The 23,069-nt window shown below is 39.2% G+C and overlaps 1 protein-coding gene and 1 long non-coding RNA gene across 8 annotated transcripts in view; one reads left to right on the plus strand and one right to left on the minus strand.

Moving 5' to 3' along the window:
- Positions 1–23,069, plus strand: part of DLC1 (DLC1 Rho GTPase activating protein) — a 564,853-nt gene that overhangs the window by 155,402 nt on the left and 386,382 nt on the right. The window contains exon 1 of one of the 7 annotated variants that reach the window (XM_058720128.1): positions 17,659–17,771. The exons of the other annotated variants lie outside the window; for them this stretch is intronic. The gene's annotated coding sequence lies outside the window, so the exon portion shown is untranslated. Of the gene's footprint in view, positions 1–17,658; positions 17,772–23,069 lie in introns of those variants that run through there. 7 annotated transcript variants of the gene reach the window in all.
- LOC131506473 (uncharacterized) lies at positions 3,458–12,484 on the minus strand. The gene is made up of 3 exons (XR_009258962.1): positions 12,326–12,484; positions 5,145–5,222; positions 3,458–3,719 (listed from the first exon to the last, which is right to left on the minus strand). It is a non-coding gene; the product is annotated as an uncharacterized LOC131506473 (long non-coding RNA).

Genomic DNA, 23,069 nt, shown 5'->3' on the forward strand with positions numbered 1-23,069 from the left:
ATATGATGAAATATATAATTAAAGTGAAGCCAATGAAATCAAAGGAAAACCAAGTAGATTAGGAGCAGACATTGGCAAATGAGTCAGAAGGTCATGTGGCATATGACCAGCATTTATAGGGTGTGGGTAAGTCTTTGGGGTAAGGCAGCTGGTTCAGGGCAATTCTCAGAGACAAATTCCACAGAAATCTGGAGGAGGGAGACACTCTAAGAAGTGGTCTCTTTAAACCAAATGAGATGTGAAGATGGAAAATATGTAAGGAAAGGCTTGAGGTTAGACTTTTTTAAAGAACTAGTGTATTTGTTCTTGATGGTGGTTAGCTAATTAAAGAGAGTCCAACATTTAGTCTTCTCTAGAGACTATTTAAATAGTTCCCAAAGTTTTGCATAGCCATAATAGTTATATAAATATATGAACATAGTTTTATTTGCTCACACAAAATATAATCCATATTACAAAGCGATATAAACTCCAGAATATAATGCAAAAATGATCTGAACCTTGAGAAGACACCTGATTCCACATTCGAACAAAAATCTCACGTCCGAGCCAGTAAACTAAACAGTATCATTTTTGCTGTAGTTTTGACTGCTGTCATAGAAAACCAGCATAAAAGTGGCTTAAATCTAACATCTTTTTCTCACATACACATAATAATTGGGTATAAACAGTACTGGACCAATATGTAGCCTCTGTTTTCACAGCCCCAGACCCTTTCCATCTAACTGTTCTACCACCTTGAGCCCTTATTGAGAGTCAAGTCGGTGGGAAAAGGAGGGAGTGCAGGGGTGGCCACAGTCCCGTGTAAAGGCAGGACCCAGAAGGTGCACACTTCTTTTTCTCCCACATTTCATGTGCTAGAGTTTAGTTACATGGGCATACCTAGCAATAAGGGCTGAGAAATGGAGTCTGCATTCTGGGTAAGCAGGCGTCTGCTAAAAATTCTATTATCAAAGAATAAGGAGAAATTTTATATTATCACCCATACCATTAAATATGTTGAGGAACAACACTCTAACAAATTTATTCCAGTACATCATGGCCTGTGGTGAAAGGAATAAACAGGCTCCTGTATGTTAGGTGGTGTTTTGTATAAATACTTAATTTCACACTACAGAATACCTTTCTGTGTTAGGAAACTTTTCAAAGTGATGTTGATCAAATGGTACACTTTGTTAATGGAAAACTCCCAGGAATGAAACGTTACACTGTATATACTGCACTTTATCCCTGGACAAGTGTAACATATTAATTAGAAATGACTGATAAAATCAAGTCTTTTCTCCTTACCCTATCTCTAACATATGTATAAATTCAGTAAAAGCACACTTCTACTTGAAATGACCTTCTCATTCCTTTCTATGACCTTCTTGTTTTTTCCTGTCTCCTGACTGCCAATGTGGGAGCCTTGTAGCATGAGGAGGCTGTCATTGACCAATGGGTGACATAAAGAACAGTGTAAATCATGGAAAAGATAGAATGGGCCAAGATAGGAAGCCAGCTGGAAGAATACAAAAGGGAAGGAAAAAAAATTGTCTAAGAAATAAAAAACAAGAGGATGGTTAAGCCAAAACCCCCAGATATGTTGAATGAAAGCAGGGACTAGTGGAAGAATTAGACTTTGTTAAGAAGCCTACTATTATTTGACAAAAAGGAAGGAATACAAAGCAGGGTAAGTATATGTACCTCTGCAGATAGATTCATAATAACAGTATGATTTTATACTGAGTTCCCAGGGTTTTGAAACAGATAATCCTGTTGAGTAGATTATACTGTTTTTAAACTTTGTTTTCCTGGCTCAAGGATTAGGACTGGCAGAGAAAAGTCACCACCAGGTGGAAAGTGGGCATGTAGAGAGATAACTAGGTCCTCCCAGCCATATTTTAACTGGGTTTGTGTCTCAGATAAACCTGGCAATTTTGCGAGCAGCTCGTTTTGTGTTGTTAGGCCACTGAAAACCATCGAATTGTTTTATGCCATTTAAACTAGTGTTTGCCTTATGAACAACTAGAAAGCCAGAAACATATCTGCAGACATTGGGGGCTCAAATATTTTGCCTCATAATATACTATGTTTATTGTATAGTATATTGTATATCGTATTGTAATGTATAGTATAGTATATAGTCCCCGAAACACTACTGGAGTGTTCTCAAGTAAGACTTCTGTTTGACTCACACTTCAGGCTAGCACGGAAGGGAGGGAACATCAGTGCAGAGAAAGAGAAAAGGGGTGGGGCAGAGGAAGGGGAGGAGAAGGAAAAGGGAAAGAGAGAAAGAGAGAAGAACAGAGGGGAGGATAAGTTATATTAGGTTACCAAGAGAAGCACCAGTCAACTGCAAGGAGAAGCAAAGCTCCAAGCCCTTGAGAAAAGTGGATTTCTAGCAGCTGGAGTCAGATTCTATTTCAGCACAATGCGCTTATGGTGATCACCAGCACGAGTTTAGCAAGGAGACAAGGAACACGAATTTGATTCCAGTGCTCATAGAGCAGGTGGAGAGGATTATTGTTATTATGGGTTCACATGAGGAACTCTGCCGAGTAGGGCCAGCGTTCGCCAGCTCACCTCCACCAGGCTGCAGGTGAAGCCCCAGTGAGCTCGTATCTCAAGATCCCCAAATGGTTTCACTTTGGGGGGACTTTTCCAAATTTCCTCAGCCAAGTTAGTTGCTTGATTCTCCCTTCATTCACAGAGGACTTCTCTCTTTTGTAACCTTTACTATAAAATCATTTGATCCCACCACTGCTAACTAAAACAGAAACTTGGTGGGACCAGTGTTGCGTCTGTAGAGGTTCAGATTTGTGTCTGTAGCATTCAGCCCAGTGCTTAGAACTCCATTCATCCGTGTTTGAATGAATGAATATTGGTGTTATGGTAAAGAATTTATTTTCAGGGGCGCCTGGGTGGCGCAGTCGGTTAAGCGTCCGACTTCAGCCAGGTCACGATCTCGCGGTCCGTGAGTTCGAGCCCCGCGTCAGGCTCTGGGCTGATGGCTCGGAGCCTGGAGCCTGTTTCCGATTCTGTGTCTCCCTCTCTCTCTGCCCCTCCCCCGTTCATGCTCTGTCTCTCTCTGTCCCAAAAATAAATTAAAAAAAAAACGTTGAAAAAAAAAAAAAAAAGAATTTATTTTCAGAAGACGAAATCAGATGTCAAGAGCCTAAGAATAAAGACGCAGAAAAAATGGAATCATACAACCCAAATCAGAAAACAGATAGCTCATGCTTTGTACCATAACCTCCTCTCTGTGCTCCCTGCTATTTCCATGCTAAAACAGCGTGAGAGAAGAGGGAGAAAAGAACTATGTAAAATCTGGTTCTCCGAGGCAATCTTTGAGTTTGATTATTATTACCATTGATCTCAAAACAACAAATTAATTGTAACTCATTGGTGCATAGAAATCTGAGGGGTAAATGTTATTTAGAATCTACTCTATTGTTTCCGGAGAGTAATGGGCAAGAGTAAGTGTAGAGAAGGAAATATTAGCGTATCCATTCACTTTTATTTTTAATTTTTATCCTTTAATTTTGTATATAGAAGGTATATATTAATACAAACGTATATATGTTACAGTTTATAAGGAAATACTCACTGAGGAGCATATGATTGAAACTGTTGGGAGGCCACTGGCTCAGAAATCCTCCAGCTTTTCTGGTTCATGTCATTCTGAGGAAGTCAGGAGTGGAGTGGAGGGGAAATGACAGGAAAAATAGAGTAAGAGACTGAAAGATAAATGAGTAGGAGAGATTAAGGGATTTGTTTAGAAAGTGTCACACCACAGTAAATTTCTTTGTAATTTATATTGTGAAAACCACATAAAGTAGGGAGATTTGTTGCCAGGTGCCTCTAAGGCAGAAAAAATATACTCTGAATGAGAGCAATTAGATCTGGATGTTTCTTGTTCCAGATTTTTTTTTTTTTAAAAAGTAGTTATGATGTGCGATGGGCCTCTGATCCAAGCAGTGCCTTGAATCAAAACTTCAAATTTACATTCTTAGTAACAAGATCATTAATAAATTCACATTAATCCAACATCAGCTTTTATTGGAGCAAGAATTAATACACGTTTATGATGTTATTTTAAATAATTAATGGGTATTTCAGAGCCAATTGCACATTAGAGGCAAGCGTAATAGTGAAACTGATTTAGTTTCTTCCTCATGGATTTCTGTTACTAGAAACCAGGACCAGCTTATTAATCTTTTAATACCAACAAAACCGCCATAGGTTTTGGCTCCCTCCCTCGACGAAATGCCAACATCCACAAAAGTTGGGATAACTAACATAGCCTACAGAACAGGGCCCTGCCTCTGTTATCAGGGCACTAAACACAGTGCTGCCCGCGGAATCTGTTCACTTTCTGGCTCATGTTCTTAGAAATAAAGTACTTCTCCCTGCTGCCAACAAGATCTCTATTCCACAGATAGTTTTCTAACTGTCAAGAAAATTAGAGTGCCACTTTCGAGATAACCTCACAATTTTCAAAGGAAACATAAGCAAATAGGAAAATACACTTTTATTATTTTTTTCTGTCCTGTATCTACATTGGCAGAGGAATAAAACTAGTGATTAATGAAGCTCTTCAATTTTGGGTTCTATCTTTTGAGCCAGTGGAGCTTTAAAAGGATTTTATAGATGTTAAAAGTTTTATGTACATTAAAAGTTAACCCAGGCACTTCAAAACAAGTTGAAATAGCATTATTATTTGGTCTAGAAAATGAATAGCTTGGTCTGAGCTTGATTTTCTAATCAAGAAAGTAAGCTATGGTGAGGAGAAAGAGCCTAATCTAAATTAAAGTATGTCATTTAATCTTTGTGAAACTTATGTGTCTCTAAAAAAAATGGAGGCAACATTCCCTATATCACAAGGTTGCTAGAACATTAAATGAGATAGAAAATGTGATGAAACAGCTACCTAATAGACCTACTGTAACAATCCATTTTTTACCAAAATTCAAGGTGGGTTGACGGTTGAATAACTGAACACTTGCAGGCAGAATCTATATTCACAGCATAAATAGCATCTAGGGTCAGTAGCTACTTTAACTGGAGATTTCTCAAGTGCTGCATGGTCCATGGTAAGCCTCCACACCTTCTACACTATGGGTATGCCTAGAACCAAGTAAGCATAGAACTGCTTCCCTCACCTGTAGCTTTGTAGTCTTGTATGTTACTGATTTTCTCTGTGCTTTGGTTTTTTCATCTGTATAATGGAATTCTTCACTCTGTTGTTAGGAACATTGAATGTTAATATATACAAGTAATTAAAACAGTGCCTGGCTCATAGACAACACTATGGACTTTAGCTACCAATAGTAGTTGTTTTGTTGTTTGTTTTACTAAATTTTCCTTGTTATAGATCTGAGAGTAAGCTCAACTTGTCTGGGAATAAGTGTGGGGAAAGATTGATAAAAGTTGAGAGAGGATTTAGTATCATATAGTATATCATATCATATACTGTATCATATCATCATATAGTAAAGCCTGGAATATGCATTCATTAACTAAATAAATATTAAGTACATTCTCTTTCTCCGCACTTGGTTGTGTGCAGTATAAGATCTGAATAAAACTCATATATACATCCTTATGTAAAGGCACTTACAATATTGAAAGGGCTAAGTCACATAAATAACAAATAACAAAATATTCAGTTAAATTAACTTTAATAACTATTACTTTTAGAACCTCATATAATATTAGGTTTGGAACCACAAGTACAATAACACCACGGTCCAAACTTATCCAGGGAAGAAAGTATTAAGATCTATGGAACTAAAACCATTACAGGCTTCCCTGTGAGGAAGTCAAAGAAGGTTTCACCAAGTGATGCCTCAGCTGAGCTTTGAAAGATGCAAAGACTGTGCCCTTGAGAGAATGAAGGAGAGGAATCTCTCTGTCCTTACTTTAATATTCTTGGAAAATTAAATTTTACTATTTTTTAATACGCAGATTTCAGTCTTAGGGTAAGTGAAATAAACCAATACTTCAAGAAAGTCATTTACAAACAGTCACTTTTAAATGCTAAGGTGTGTTTTCCAAACTATTTCGTGGTGATACAAACATCAAAAGAGGAGAACAGCACTTCATATGCCATACTTTAGCTGAGGCAAAGCAGCTGTTTTCATACTTAGATTTTTAGCTTCGTAATTTCTGGGCTTACTTTACCGAAAATAAATAAGTAAATACATCATCTGATTTCATCATATGAGTGAATCCTGGGAAAAAAATGCTAGATATGTTAATTTCCTCCCAGCTAGTATTTGATTAGTTTGCAGAGAAGTGAAATGAAGATTACCGAAGTTTGCTTGATGACTAAAGCATTATCAGGAAATGTACTCACAAAATGGCTCCGCTGTAAGATTGTGGTCAGACAGCAGTACTCGGTAATTTTCTTACTCTCATAGATATGTAAGAATCATCAATGGAGTGCCACTGGTTAATTTATTCATGGTGGACAATCATAACAAGGGGATTTAACAGCATCATTCATCAAAAACGTAAGAAGTAAAAAAGCAAGAGCATAATTCCTTTAAAAAAAAAACAATTCTAATTACAATGTTTCACATCCCACCCACATATTGCCCTAGTGCGCAATTGGAGATTTTCTTCAGAGCCATTTTCTTCAATGGGAGAGGAACCCAAAGGTGTTTCAGTCAGAACATAACAGATGAGAAATGTACTTCATGAATATCTGATAAAAGTTCAATTTTCATTGAACTTTTCAATTTCAATTTCATTGAAAATTTCGATTTTCATCTTGAGTTTCAATGAAGAAATCCTTTAATAATAAAATCACATAGGGGTGCCTGGGTGGCTCAGTCCGTTAAGCTTTCCTACTCTTGATTTTGGCTCAGGTCATGATCCCACGGTTTGCAAGATGGAGCCATATGTGGGGCTCTGTGCTGACAATGCGGAGCCCGCTTGGGATCCTGCGCATTCTTTCTCTCTCTCTCTCTCTCTCTCTCTCTCTCTCTCTCTCTCTCTCTCTCTCTCTCTCTCTCTCTCTCCCCCCCCTCCCTCTCCCTCTCCCTCTCCTCTCCCTCTCCCTCTCCCTCTCCCTCTCCCTCTCCCTCTCCCTCTCCCTCTCCCTCTCCCTCTCCCTCTCTCTCTTTCTCTCAAAGTAAATAAGCTTTAAAAGATAAGAGGGCATAGTCCCTATGAGTGATGTGATGTGAATTGTCTGATGGATGACAATGTATTCAGAGGACGGCACTCGGACCACGCTGTTCATCCCCTGTTGTTACACAAAGAAAAACTGGTGCTCACGCTTGATGGGCTGATGACAACCTTCATTTTCAACACCGTTATTTAGATGTTATCTAGATTAAATGTCAACTGGTGCCACAAAATCCATTCTATGAATTTTTGAATGAGTTAAACTTTTTCTTGAGAGAATTGTGAAGTGTATAAAGCCTATATAGCAGGAATATTAAGGATAAAATAAGTTTACTTAACAAAAATATTACATATGTATATACATATGTAAATTAATATATAATACATATATAAAATTATATATGCATGTAAATTAACTTTCAATATCTGCAATAATCAAGCACAATCTGGGATGCAGTATTTGGCTTCCTGCAACAACGCAGTCTTTATTGATACTTGCAGTAGAGGATGTGACAAAACAGAGGAACTAAGTGGTTACTACCACAGGAACATTAGCAAGCTGGCTGGTGGTATTCTACTCCCACATGTTTCCAAGGGAGATGTAAAAGGAAACCAGATGGAGGCTAGGCCTCTGCAGTAAATATCACCTTCGAAGTCTGTGGACCATTTTCTCACTCCCCCCCCCCACCCCCCCGCCAGCCTCCCACCAAAGGCACAGGGACGTGGAGTTGGGGCAACACAGCACTGGTCTTCTGAGCTCTTGGGTGCAGTGCGTATTTGCCATTGTGCATTAGGACTGTAATTTCAATCCATTTCTCAATACCTAACATCCCTTGCATCTTGTCTACATTTTTTTTTTAACGTTTATTTATTTTTGAGACAGAGAGAGACAGAACATGAACGGGGGAGGGTCAGAGAGAGAGGGAGACACAGAATCTGAAACAGGCTCCGGGCTCTGAGCCGTCAGCACAGAGCCCGACGCGGGGCTCGAACTCACGGACCGCGAGATCGTGACCTGAGCCGAAGTCGGCCGCTCAACCGACTGAGCCACCCAGGGGCCCCAACATCTTGTCTACATTTTACTGTAAGATGGTAGCATGATGTTTAACGTCCCGTCCTATGTTGATTTACCCGACAAGGAAGGCGTAATTCACTTGCCTAGACCATTGTAGGCAGCATCCTACAAACAAATATGGGGTGAGAGACAGAATCTGCTTTTCATAGGTTCAGGGAATGTTCCAGCTGGAAGAGACTTTAAATACTCTTGCATTTCACTTTAACTGGAATAATGTGTGTGTATTGACAAGGCCAAGGAGCTATAATTTCGAGTGTTAATAGTGGTATGTCCTGTTACCAACGTGAAGCTGCTGCCCCACAGAGATGCTGAGTTGCATATTATCACGGAGAAGCTATAATTTAAAAGCAATCAGAAAGAATTGGCCAACATCAAAATGTAACACAAACCTAATATTAAGGTTTTTTTGAACGATGAAAGGAAATGTTTTATCCTTCTATTTCAGACATTTGTCCTCTCGGTGTGCAGAAAAACAAAACAAAAAAAAACACACAGCTTTGAGAATTTAACTACCATTTCAGGTATATGCTGACAAGAATATAAATTTTGAAAAACTGAAAATAGAGTCTAACATGAAGTTTATTTTTCTCAGCTTCTTCCAGTTTCTAGTTTTATAATAAAAAGTCTTTCCTGAGGCATGAATTTTCCTTTAATTCAATTATTCTGTACTCTCTCCCTGCAATCAACAGAGACTTTTATCATAAATATTATCTCTGTCCACTTAGAAGTTACAAAGTGGTTTCTCTCAGATGTCTTCAGTGTTTGGGTTGAGGCATGATAAATTTTAAACAAGCTGAAAAGTATTTCAAACAAGTTCCATACTGTGAGCAATCATTAAAGAGGCAAGGAGAGAAAGGAAATTAGCCAGCAGATTTCAGTATAATCTTCACACAAAAATTTTTAAACATATTAGTGATTATGTAAAGTGCTACGTTTTTATACTTAAAATTTGACATAGACTAGAAACAGAAAGTATGCTAAGTTGTCCATCAGCCTATTCTAGGCAACTTAAAATGGAAATAAATCTGTTCTTCAAATGCAATACATTATAGTTATTATCATCTTAAATTTCCAAACCTGAACACTGAGATGATTTATTTTATTGATAGAAGATAAATAAGCAAGAGTCATATGGTTTACAGGAAGCCAGTTGATTATGAAATTTAATTTCTAACTTTTCAGATAAATCTTTTCATTTTTACAAAAAGTTTTAAATGTTTTTTATTTTATTTTTGAGAGAGAAAGACAGAGCACGAGTCGGGGAGGGGCAGAGAGAGAGGAAGACACAGATTACAAAGCAGGTGCCAGGCTCCTGGAGCTGGCAGCACAGAGCCCGACATGGGGCTCGAACCCACTAACAGCGAGATCATGACCCGAGCTGAAGTTGGCCGCTTAACCGACTGAGTCACCGAGGCACCCCTAAATCTTTTCTTTTTTTAATGTTTATTTATTTTTTGAGAAAGAGAGACAGTGTGTGAGTGGGGAGGGGCAGAGAGAGAGGGAGACACAGAATCCGAAGCAGGCTCCGGGCTCTGAGCTGTCAGCATAGAGCCTGACACGGGGCTCAGGAACTGTGAGATCATGACCTAAAGTCGGAGACTTAACTGACTGAGCCACCCAGGTGCCTCATAAATCTTTTCATTTTTAAGATGACCAGATTTACACAGGACATGTCAATAATTAAGTCACTCTGCTGATGTACAGACTTCTACATGTGAGCTTCTGCCCAATATCTGCCTCCAGTATTCCCATCTAAAGTCAGAGCACTGTACAATACCGGGCTGGAACCCTGGTTATCGCACAGATCATTGTAGCAAAGCTCGGTGCACATAAAGTTCTTTGAGGTAAGGGAGGGTGGGTAGGATGATATAGGAGAACAAGGAGAACTGCAGGCTCAAAGAATGAAAATGTGTATGCCAGTAGTTGTTATCACAGTACATTGAAGTCAGGTAAAATCTGTTGTTTATGAGAGACTAAAACAGAATATAGTGAATAATAAAAATGGCTGCATGGTGGTTTCCTACATAATATGAGGGCTCATGGAAGAAATACAAGAGTCAGTCTCTACTCAGAAGCAAATACAAGTTCATAGGAGCTAGGAACCCTTGCTGTTGGAAGGGAATGGAAAGTAGTCACAAAGTCCTGCTTAAAATACCAAAGAGGTGTAGCCAACACACTTAATGGTGAATAATAACCTTGTCGGGGGATTTTTGTTGTTGTTCTGCATTTCAAATACAAGGAGTTATACTTGACACGGCGTTTTCAAGTAGTTCTTACCATTTCAACCACTTAACAAGAAACCTTGATTCGGAAAGAATTATTAGCAAATTCACAAATATTTCCTCCTGGGCCTGGCCAGTCCACTTGCAGGTGCCTCCTGATCTCACTTCCGTGTGTCAGTCCTTACGTCCCACTTCCTGTTATGGGCAGTGGGCACCCAGGTGGGAAGCAGCAGACGGATTTTCTGGAAGCACACTACTGTTTGCTTTGGGGGGCTGCTTATATTCACAGTCACCTATTTACCTTCTCTTAACTGCTGCCGCCTCCGTTTTTCTGCACGGAATGCCACTGCCACTTGATAACACCCTTCTGCATTCCTGACCTGCTTCTCATGTAACTTTTTGAGACCCAAAGAACCAAACAGGTGCATATCATTAAGAGTGAGTCATAAGCAATAGACACCCCCCCAGATGTACAGTGCCACCCTTTCGCTTAGGAAGGAGTTGGAAAAGCCAAATTTACTTTGAAGCAATGCAAATTAAAGTGTGCCCACAGCTCTAAGAGCTAAAGGAAATCAACCCATTTGTCAAAGATGTGTTTCAGAAATCCAAAGTGTTTATTAAAAACTGTTGCCGGATCCCTATTGTTACCCCTCCCCCCCCTCTCTTTTTTCCTCTTTCTCTGCTGAGCTAGTCATAGTTCCAGAAAGAAAGCGCAGATGAAAAGTTGAGACCTTTGGAATCCCACTTCACTTTGGAAACACTGTAGAAATGCACTCGCGAGTTCAGCTGTGACTAACAATAGTTATGAAAATAATTCTACATCCTCAGTATTTCTCATCCCAATCCCCTTAATCCCCTCACCATCTCTTGCTCAAATTACTGCAACATCATCCTGATTTCTTTGGCTCCAGTCCTAAGCCCCACAAATCCACCCTCCGTACGGCACTCCAAATTATCTTTACCCAACGGAAAACTGTCCCACTGCCCACCGCCCCCACCGCCGTAGCTTTAAAATCCCAATATTCTAGACAAGGTTTTCAAGGACAGTCACATTCTGGGCCCTGTTTACCTTTGTAGTCTTTTCCGCTTTCCCTCGTCTCACATTGAATAGGCACATTAAACTTCTCTCAGTTATCTAAATTCAGCATACTTTGTGTCTCACCCATAAAGCTCCCCCAGCCCACCTTCCTGCCCCTGGCAGTCTTCAGGTTTCATCCTACATGTCACTTCACTCAAAAAGTCTCCCCCGAACCCCTCAGACTGAATTAGAGCCTCCTTCATCTGTGCCCGCCGTAACCCTCTGTACATACCCTAGCCTAGCACTTAATCACACAGTGTTGGAATTATCTATTCATACCCAAATTGTAGTGGCTGAATTGTGCAGCCCCCCACCCCCACCCCAAATAGGAGCATACCCTAACCCAGGAACCTGTGAATGTGACCTCGTTGGGAAAAAGCGTCTTTGCGGATGTGATTAAGAATCTCAAGATGAGATCATCCGGGATTTCCTGGGTGAACCCTACATCCAATGCCAAGGGACCTTATACAGGGCCGAAGAGAAGACAGACACAGAGGAGAAGGCCATGAGAAGATGGAGGCAGAGATTATGCAGGCAAGGAACACCTGGAGCTGCCAGAAGCTGGAAAAAGCAAGGAAGGATCCCTTCGCAGAGCCTTGGGAGAAAAAGCACAGCCCCGCCGCCACACTTGGGAGTTCTGGCTCCAGGAACTGTGAGAGAAAAAAGTTCCGTATTTCTTTTTTTTTTTTTTTTTTTTTTTTAAGTTTATTTATTTATTTTGAGAGAGTGAGAGCATGACTGAGGAAGGGGGAGAGAGGGAGAGAGAAAGAGAGAACCGCAAGCAGGCTCCGCACCAGGTACACAGAGCCGGATGTGGGCGGGGCTCAAACTCACCAACTAAGAGATCACGCACGACCTGAGCTGAAATCGAGAGTCAGACACTTAAGGAACTGAGCCACCCAGGCGCCCCCAAGAGGCAGCCTCAGGAAACTGCAGTAGTCGCCCCTTAACCGTGTCTTCGGTCAGCTACCCACGGCCAACCGCCTCCGGAAGCACAGGCCCCGCCTTCTGACGCAGCATCTTGACGTCAGTAGTCGCCGGGGTAGGTCCCAGCCCCTATGTCATTGTCTCTCTGCCCCTCTGCACATGCGCGTTTTATCATCTCCCATCCTCCCGGGGAAGGGTGAGTACACTAGTGAGATATTTTGAGACGGAGTCCGAATTCACCTAAGTTTGTTTGCAGTATATTGTGAGACTCGTTCGACGTCATTATTCGTTGTTCAGCTCCTGCTGTGCCTCGTTTATAAATTAAACTTTATCGGAGGTGTGTGGTATGCATGGGGGGAAAAAGCGCATCTAGGGGGTTTGGTACTACATGCCGTTTCCGAAATCCTCCGGGGGTCTTGGAACTTTCCCCAGTGGGCCAGCGAGGAGGGGTACTTCTCTAGCACACAGACCTAACCTCAAACTAAATTCCTGGAAGGCCGCGACCAGCACGCTTCGAGCTTCTTCATCGTTCTCCCCCTCGTGCCTACCTTGTGCTGGCACACGGTGTGTGCTTACTACATTTTGTAGAACGAGGGCTTGAAGGATTATTACATTTTGTAGAACGAGGGCCCGAGGGGAGACAAGCACAGCGTGTTGAGCCTTATCTTCGTGGACGGTAATAATTCACGCTACTTTTTTTTTTTTTTTACCGCCTTCTTGTTCCAATTGAATCAATCAGTTTTTCCTCATCTTTTATTTCATCTGATAGTTCTTTGGAAATTGTCATAAAAGTAACTGTAAATGATAGCAAATACCATGGGGACATTTCTACAGAAAATGTAGCTTATTTTCTTTGAGAGATAACATGCCGGCCATAATTATAAGTAATTATATGAAGTAAAAATGCCTGAATCAGTTCCAAGCTTTAAATTGCCTCACTGCTCAACTTGAGAAAAGACACTCCCAGTAAGATAGCACTGGTGTATTTACCAATTCCATATTTTTTTCTTTTTATAAGTGATGCATGCACATGGCCAAAAAAAAGTATAAAATGAAGTTGAATTTCCTCTCCGACTAGTCCCATTTTTCCAAAGACTGACCTTGTTAACTGTCTCCAATTCTGATTCATTACCTAAGTGACGATAAGTAACTATAAGTACATGCTTTTACGTGGGACTTGGGCTCAGGTCATGATCAAACCATTCATGACTTCGGGCCCTGCATCTGGCTGTCTGCTGTGGGCACAGAGCCAGCATCAGATCCTCTGTCCCCCACTCTCTCTGCCCCTCCCCCACTTGCACTCTCTGAAAATTAAAAAAAAAATACATGCTTTTATTTATATTTATTAATTAGTGACAGTACATAGAATTTATGCTGTTCACTTGTGAACAATGAGGTATTTCATTCGTGTGCTTAACAGATATCTTTGCTGTATCCATTTGCTAGGACAGTTGTAACACAGTACCTGAAACTGTGTACTTCAACAGTAGGAATTGCTTGTCATTTTATTGGTTCTGAAGACCAAAAGTCTGAGATCAAGGTGTCAGCAGGGTTAGTTCCTTCTGTTGGCTGTGACAGAATCTGTTCTGCGCCTCTCTCCTGGCTTCTGGTCTTTGGCTGGTAATTTTTATTGCTCTTTGGCTTGCAGACATATCACTTGATCTCTGCGTTTATGTCCACGTGGTGTTGTGTCTGTGTCCAGATTTCCCCTTTTTGCAAGGACACTAGTCATTTTGGAATGGAAGTCCATCCTGCTCTGGTATGACTTCACAAATTGTCAACATATGAATTTGTGGGGTGGGGGAGATAACATTCAACCCACAGCAGTTGCTTATATTATGCTAAGCATAGTTCGATGTAATGGACTAAATAAAACAACGGCTGACAAATTTTCTATCATCCGAAACTTACTTTCAGTGGAATTTAGTATTCTCATAATAGTTCAGAGCTTCTCCCCTCTACCTACGGATTTTTATTATTTATGTATTTTTATTTCCTCTGATATTTGCCTTCAGGAATATGCCTACTAAATAAAATGCTCATTTCTCCATTTGTTGATTATTCATTTTAAATAGCGTTTCATTCCCATTTCAGAAGTTCAGAAAATGAACACTTATCCCTTGATCTACCTCTCCTCCCCCAGCTGATCAACAGCTGGGTGTTCAAATAGATTCATTTTATTATTCATTACCCTTTAAAATATTTGTTTGCTGGGGCGCCTGGGTGGCGCAGTCGGTTAAGCGTCCGACTTCAGCCAGGTCACAATCTCGCGGTCCGTGAGTTCGAGCCCCACGTCAGGCTCTGGGCTGATGGCTCAGAGCCTGGAGCCTGTTTCCGATTCTGTGTCTCCCTCTCTCTCTGCGCCTCCCCCGTTCATGCTCTGTCTCTCTCTGTCCCAAAAATAAATAAAAAAAAAAAACGTTGAAAAAAAAATTTAAAATATTTGTTTAAGTCCTATTTTTAACTAGAAATTGTTGCTATTCAGTTACCTAGTTGATAAACAGTTAATTGAGCACTTGCTGTGTACCAAGCACTCCTTTGGATGTGAGAAACACAAAATAACATCTTTGCTTTCAAGGACTTACTCTGTAGTATAGGGAAGCAGAAAAGAGATCCAACAAACGGATAGTAAACCAACTAAGGAGTAGAATGAACAAAAGAAAGAACAGAATCGAGAGTAGGATCTTAGATACCATATGAAGGAACAGTTTCTAAAGGGAGAGTGCAATCAGAATGTTTCAAATGCTGTGAGTAGCTCACCAAGAAACTTGGCATTTAACAGCATAAAGTCCATTGGCTGGCTTGTTCATAGTTTGGCGGGGGCATAGGTTTACTTTCATAGAGTTCTTAAGACCAAAAGGGAGGACAGGAATTGAAGAAAGTAAGCAGAGCCAGCTATTAAACAATGATTTAATATTTGCTGTAAAAGAAAATGAAGGAAGAGGGTGAAAGCCAGAAGATGTGTAGTCAAGAGAGAATTTTGTAAAATGTTAAATGGGAGAGATTTGGACATCAAATTTGGAAGCTCAAAGAAATGACCGAGTACAGAAAGTATCAGAGGAGGCAGGAGTGTTGTCCTTGAACTGATGAAAGAGGAGGGGATCCAGTGGCCAATGGAGGGATTGGGATTAGAAGGAGCCAAAACCCTGTATATGCCACAAAAGCGAAGGTGAAGCAAATGAAGTATGTTTTCTGCTCGCTCTTTGATGGTAATGTATTCATATTTTATAGATGAAGCATTCTCTCAAACCTCTCTGAGAACACTAATTATAGAGATAATTTAATGTGGGGTTTAGAGGCTTTTAATGTGTAGTTAGTGTTACCTGAATTATTTCTTTTTGTGCAGCAGTCTGTTTCCCTGCAATTGACTTTTCTTAATTATTTAGTGATTTGGGTTCCCTTCCCTTATTATGACCAAGGAGAATTGGATAGCATAGGTGACTGTTGTATGGCTCCTCCATGATTTTTGTAGAAATCCATTCTTCTCATAGGAATGATTTATCTCCACTTGTAATGTTTCTATCCTACCTATATGCTCATCTCTGCATGAGGAGGTACTATAACAAATTCCTTACCATCTCCCTGGATCCAGTCTTTTTCCTCTTATTCTGGTTTACTCTATACAGTATAATCAGATTTAAACTTCCTAAGAAAACAACGTCACCAGATTATTTCCCTTCATGAAAAAGCTAAATAATGTCTTGCTTTTTGTCAAATGAAGATAATATCCTCAGCCTGTATTTTAAAGTTCTCTATTTAGTCCTTGTTAAAATTTTAAGCTTAGTCTCACTACTCTAATAAGTCGTATAGAGACGCACCACAGATCCATGCTGTCCGGCCACCATGGGCTCTTAGAGCCTCTGATCACTCTATACATACACCTAGTTCCTCATTCTAGCATTTACCACTTAACTGTTTCAAACTCATTCTACTTTCTTAAAGTTCCTGAAGCTACCTCTCCCTCCCTCTCTCCCTGAAAATATCTTCACTGAGGAAATAAGTGAATGATAATTAATCTTTTTAAAATTTTGTTTGAAAGTCAACCTAATAAATGCCCTGATTTGGTGATACCAAATGCACTTTGAGGAGCTATGTATTTTCCTTGTGTAGTCTCAGTGATCAATATGGTATAGTGAAAAACCGGGAGTTTTCCAGCCGATGGATGGATGGATGGATGGATGCCTGAGATGAGATGGATGAGTGAGTGTGTACTCCCCAGCTATAGTTGAATTGTCTCCATTTTCAGTATGGTTGGTGGAGGACGCAACTTTCCTTGCTATGGGTCTGGAAGAAGGAAAAAAGATTCCCTCATGGTTATGTCTTTTCATATCCTCCAATCTACTGTGTTAGTCTTCTTTGATTTTACAGACAGGAGGGAGTATATTCCATAATAAAATTATAATTGTTTGCATGAACATATATTTTTGTTAATGTATTCAGTCATCAATTCATTTAGTTAGCATTATTTTTAGCATATAACATTTAGGCATCATGTTAATTGCCAGATAATCAGAGATGAATATTATTTTCTTTAAGAAATTCAAAAAAACTTGAAGGATAAAACTTTCCTAACTCTAACACTTAAGGAATATGCTCCATTAGCATGATGGCCATTTATCCCTGTTTGTCTGGCCACTCTGCTTTATGCCTGTTGTCGCCACATCCTGCCTACTTTGCTCCTCCATTCACCTTCTGAAGTGTCCCATTTTATCACCTAAATGGGACCCAGATTACATTGTTGATTTATGCAGTGCCATACTAAAAAGAAGCGGGTTATGGATGTGTACGTAAAAATGAAAATGCACCTTGCCTCTTCTAAATTTGTATTTATTAGTGGCATAAGAAAATCCTGTTGAAATTAGTAGAATATATTTGCTTTTGTTTTTAATTTTTCTAATGTTTTGAATAGACAATCCAATATGTTTTGATAGAGATTAAGCTTTAGATAACTAATGCTTTTTTTAATGCTTCAAAAATATGGAAAATAAGGCTCTTCTAGCTGGATGTTCACAGAAATCTGTGGAAGAGCTAATATTCACAAAGCAGTAAGTGACACTAATTAGATTTCTGAAGCAATACTAAAATAGCTCATTATATATTCTATTTAAAGTTCAAAATGTATAAAATACTTATTAGTTTTAAATTGATACGTTTCACCCATCACAATTCATCTCTGTAGCTTCTTTTAGCTTTAAAAGGCAACCTACTCACTTTTCTTATTCCCTAGGAAATGGTAAACTAAGAACTGATTACCTGTAGAAGTTTCTACACTACCCATTCATAATTCAGTGGAGAACTGGTTATGAAATAATGACCCAACCATGTGGGAACCACAAACAACACAAGATTGAAGGTAACGATGAGTTTAGATCCATTCTCTTTTTATAGAATAATTTCACTCAACACTAATTAGTTTTCTGAGATGACATCCGGGTCTCTTTGACATCACGGGCTCATTTCTTAGTGCCACATACCCAGTACTTGTCAATCACTGACCATAGTTTATTCTTCTAAAGATTTAAGTAGCAGCCTCAGGGTTTATATTTCCCCAAATTTACCTCAGAGCTGAAATATACCAAAGAGTCTCCCAATCTCTGGAAGAGATTCTGTGGTTATGGTTGTATTTTTTTTTTCCTTGTGAAACTACCACAGTTTATAATCTCTATTTTCTATGGTTGCTATTCATAAAAGGGTCTTTTAAAACTTTCTTTCTTTAATTCACTAAGTAAGTCCAAAAATCTCCATGGCTTCTGGGCACATGCTAAGAATAACAGGAAATTCATTATTATAACCAGTGGTATTTAGCCAAAGCCCTGATAGGAAAGATGGCCTTTGCTGAGCCTCAGCATCAGAAAACGAAAATCCTTTTGAACCAAAATTGAATATCAAGGTTTTCTCCAGACTAGAGAGTTTCAGAACTAAACTTTAATTATGAAGATATCTGTACTGTGTTATAGAAAACACCTTTTTTCAAGTCTTTTAAAAACAAATTCAACCCTGACACACACGTTTAAGTCAAAGAAGGAAAACCAGCTACAAGTATTTAGGAATCTACTACTTTTTTTAGACAAAATTGTAATTTGGTCTTGTCTGTTAAAAAATGCCATTATGTCACTATCAAAATATGTTCTCATTTAATTGTTAATACCTGCACTTTGCATTGGTATAAACCCACAAGAGACTTAGTGACCAAATAAAACCAAGAAGGAAAATTTAGGCAGTTACTCTAGAGGTCTTTTATTCTCAGTAAGTCAAATTGACACATCTTTGCATAAATACTACAGAAGAATAACGTGGAACCTGTTATTGTTCTTATGTTATAATGGGGGGGGGGGCACAGGGTTAGTTACCTCCTAGAAGAATGTTGTTCTCTTTCCAGCTCTGACAGCACCTGTGACCTGGAGCAAGCCTGTCCCCTCCATAAGATTGTTTCCTCATTGTTCTGGGGAGGGTATTGAATTAGGAAATCTTTCTGTTTCCCCCCATCTCCCCATTTCTCTGATTCCCACATAGTTGTTTGATAGTAAATTGTGTTTGATTGTCAGCATAGTGAATGTTGTTTATTTATCAGCATTTACTTTCAAATATTAGAATTTGTCACACAAAGTTGTCACTACAATGGAAAGATGATAATCGTGTCACTAAAAAACAAGTACTTCAAAAATTTCCCTCTAAAAACCTGTCTTCCTGTTCCATGTGGATGGTTTACTGATAGATTTCACCTGAGCATTGAGTATCTGTCTTAGTCTGATCAGGCTGCTATAACAAAATACGATAGGCTAGGTGGTTTAAACAATAGACATTGTTTCCTTATAGTTCTGGAGGCTAGAAGTCTGAGATCAGGGTGCCAGCATGTTCGGATTCTGGTGCGGAGTCTCTTCCTGGCTTATGGATGGCCACCTTACTTTGTTCTTACGTGGTGGAGAGAGGAAGCTTTGGTTTCTCTCCCTTTTAATAGGATGCTGATTCTATCATAGAGGCTTTATCCTCCCGACCTCATCTAAAACTAATTACTTCCCAAAGGCCTCACCTCCTGATACCATCATATTGAGGATTAAGGCTTCAACATCATTTGGGTGGAAGGAAGAGGTCACAAATACTCAATCTACAGAAGGATCTCTCTTGACATATCAGGTTAGCACGTCACCCTCCGCCTCCACACTCTGATGCTCAGCATCACACAGTCTGCCTCTTGGTGGTTCTCTAATTCCTTCATATTTGTCTCTTCAACTGTAACCTCTTTAAGGTACAGACAGGTTTTCCTTTTTTCCTTGCTTTTACAGTGACTAGTATTTAGGCACTTAGTAAATATTTATTGGTAGATTGATAAACCCTCTATAGTGCTGAATAAAATATTTTGCCAAGAAAAAGTTAACACATTTGTAAGGGAGGGATGTGTACTTAGCACTCTTGCTGTAATACCCTCACTAAAACTATCAGTATATTATAACAGTTTAATTATTTAATAGTCATTGTTTGTGTTTCTGATGAATAAGGAACTTCTGCTACTTAGAGGAAATGTTTACATCACCCTGATTTAGTAAATGGCATAGTTTTGTTTAAGACACTAGCATTTCCTGCCAGATGAAGCACAGGGATGTTTCTTCCCAATGAAGCATGACCCAGCAAACCGTCAGGGGTTCAACTATATCCTAGGAGACTTGAGCACTGAAGACTTCCGGAGACACAGGCCAAGTCTCATAGTGTGTAAAGAATTCCCAAGGATTGGGGCACCTGGGTGGCTCAGCCCCTTAAGCAGTCGGCTCTTGATTTTGGCTCAGGTCGTGATCTCACAGTTCATAAGATTGGGTTGGGCTCTGCACTGACAGCACCACAGCCGGCTTGGGATTCTCTCTGCCCCGCCCCCCAACTCTGTGCGCTCTCTCTCACTAAATAAATAAATAAATAAATAAATAAATAAATAAATAAATAAGAAAAAAAGAATGCCCAAGGATCAATGGTCATTAATTCGAGATATCTAATGAATTCCTAAGCAAGTGTTAGAGTTAATTTTACACTGTTTAGGATAAATTATAGAAAATTAAACATTGAATTAGAACGTAAATATTTCTCCAAGATTTCCAACTTCTTAGTCTCTCTTTCATTCCTTCCTCCAAGAAAATGAACAACCACTCCCTTCATTCAATGTATGTATGCATGTATATATACACGTAAGTCTGTAGCAAGAACAGCGTTAGTTTCTTCTGGAAGGAGACTCAGATTCCTAAGGTGAAGGACACTGCTCCCAGTCTCTCAACTATTCCCTGGGAAAGTTAAAAATAAGTCCCACTGAAAAAATAAGTTGGCACTTGTTATTTGAGAAAATTGCTTTATTCCAGGAACTGCCTCATGTAGCAGAAATTTATTTACCATCTGTGTGGACTTTAAAATTTTTCCATCTTAACTGATACACAACTGAAATAGAAACAGACTTTCCGTGCGTAGGTTTTCCACAGGCCTCAATATTTTAAAGGGTGTTAACTAAGAAACTTTTGGGATTTTTGTGGTCCCCAGAGTGGGAGAGCCCCATGACTGCCCCTCAGGTCTAAAATCTCCTTCTGGAGACAGGCCCCAGGCTGATGTCACTAGTGACTTCAGGTTGGGGTAAAAGGGGTGGGGGGACCTGCCAGGGAGCATTCCAGGGACTTTGCTGAAAGGCATTCTTTATTTTAAATGGCCAGTAGAACAGTTACCTAGCACATTATGTTCAAATAATAAAATAAAAATAAAAGTCCCTTGGGCAATAAATGTGTTCTTCCTGAATTGCTTTTAAGTTATGTAGTCAGATAAGACAAATGTGCTTTCCTCTTTTTCAACTGTATCAAAGGGTTATTTTATTCAAATGTTTTATTAAATTTTTCCACAAGAGGAAGTAACTTTGTTCACTGAGGGGAAAAATGAGGTTGAATGGGTGGCTGAACACAAGTAGATTTATTGTTAAGCAGTGCTTTATATAAACTACAGAAAAATCAAGGGAAATCCAAGTGCCACTTTTTATACCAAATAAGCTGCACTGCCCAGATGTTCTCCTACAATATTAAGCTATTCTACCATTATTCTCGAGGATGGAAACTAGAGTGGCTGTACCTGTTTACATTGTATGCTTTCCCTTCAAGAAAACTCAAGAGCTTTGGACCATTTGGTTATCGGTAAAGACTTTATCAAAGCAGTATCTCACTTTTCTAGACATGGAATGTTAATTTAACAACTATTGGAAGGTCAAAATCATGTCCAGTTATGTAGGATGTATATTTTAATAATATGTTTCTTATTGCAAATTTTGATGCTAATCTTAACATTCAAACATAAATTTCAATAAAGCTTTTAGGATATAGGAAATTACACAACCTATCCATAATTTCCCTTTTCCAAATTCCTATAATTCCTACACTGTTTAAGCATTAGCTGTGTGCTGGCACCAGACCTGGACTACATGCATTATCTCATTTAATTGTCACAAAACTTACAAATTTAGTAAAAATTGGTAGATGAAAAATAGGAGGCCTTGACAAATAGGTAACATACTCCCAGGTCACAGATCAATTAAGTGTTGGCTTAATTGAGGCAGACCTCCAAAACCCATTATTCTGGCCATAGTACAGGCTTTAGGATTAGCCATTAATATGGAAAACCCAATTCTGATGGAATACATAGGAATTTTTAAAACATCAGTATTAATCTCAGCTTTTAAGGCCGCCTTTAAAATATAGAAGACTTCAGAACTTCAAAGACTGTTGTTTATTTACAAAATTGAAGGAGAGGCACTTTTACTCTTTGACCTATACATTGGAAAGTAGGCCTGTGAAAATTTAAAAAGCAGGGCTGTTACTCAGACTTACAATCACTGTCCAGTTCTTTGTCACTCCTAGAAAACTGTGCTGTTGCATAAAATTCATAAAAGAAAGTATAAGAGAGTGGCTTCCGGAAACAAAATGCAGTTTGATTCCTGGATCTCTTCCTGGTAGTGGCACTGAGAAAGTCATTCACTGCGTTGGTCTCAGTCATCTGTAGGATTGGAGTAACAACGATACATAAGTGTGGGAAATAATGTTCATGAAATCTGTCACAGAGGAGGCAAGTAAATGGTAGCAAAGCTGATGATAATCTAACTCATGGAAACTGAGGGGCAGGGATAGGTAGAACTGTGGAAAATATGAGTAAGTACAGCGTGTAAGTACATGTGTGACTGAATACCACCATATTCTATGAAAACAACAGTGGCTCTAACTAGAACAAAAATTCTGATCGTGTCCTTATTCTGACTCCCCTCAGCATTAGTATGTTACTGCTTTGTACAATAATTTGCATCTTTTAATAGCTTTAAGGTAAAAAAGAATATGAAATTGAAGTATAAAACAAAATCAAGAGTCTAATCTCCCACTTAAATTTCTGTTGTATCTTCTGCAAATTAGCCTCTCTGTGTCAAAACATAGAAGTAAATGTAGTAATAATAATTCCAACTTTACTGAGATATTAAAATGACTGAAAGGGAGATTTCTGCTGAGAGCAGTATTGTCCCAAAGAAACTTCACAGTAAACTCCAGAAAGAACAGACTCAGATGTCATTAGTCTCACAAGGAGTAAGAAGATCACCAATGAAGCACTCTTCTAAAAACACAGCAACATGAGCTAGGAATAAAGGGAAGACTCA

Source organism: Neofelis nebulosa, chromosome 3 (assembly GCF_028018385.1).
Source record: "Neofelis nebulosa isolate mNeoNeb1 chromosome 3, mNeoNeb1.pri, whole genome shotgun sequence".
NCBI classification, from domain to species: domain Eukaryota; kingdom Metazoa; phylum Chordata; class Mammalia; order Carnivora; family Felidae; genus Neofelis; species Neofelis nebulosa.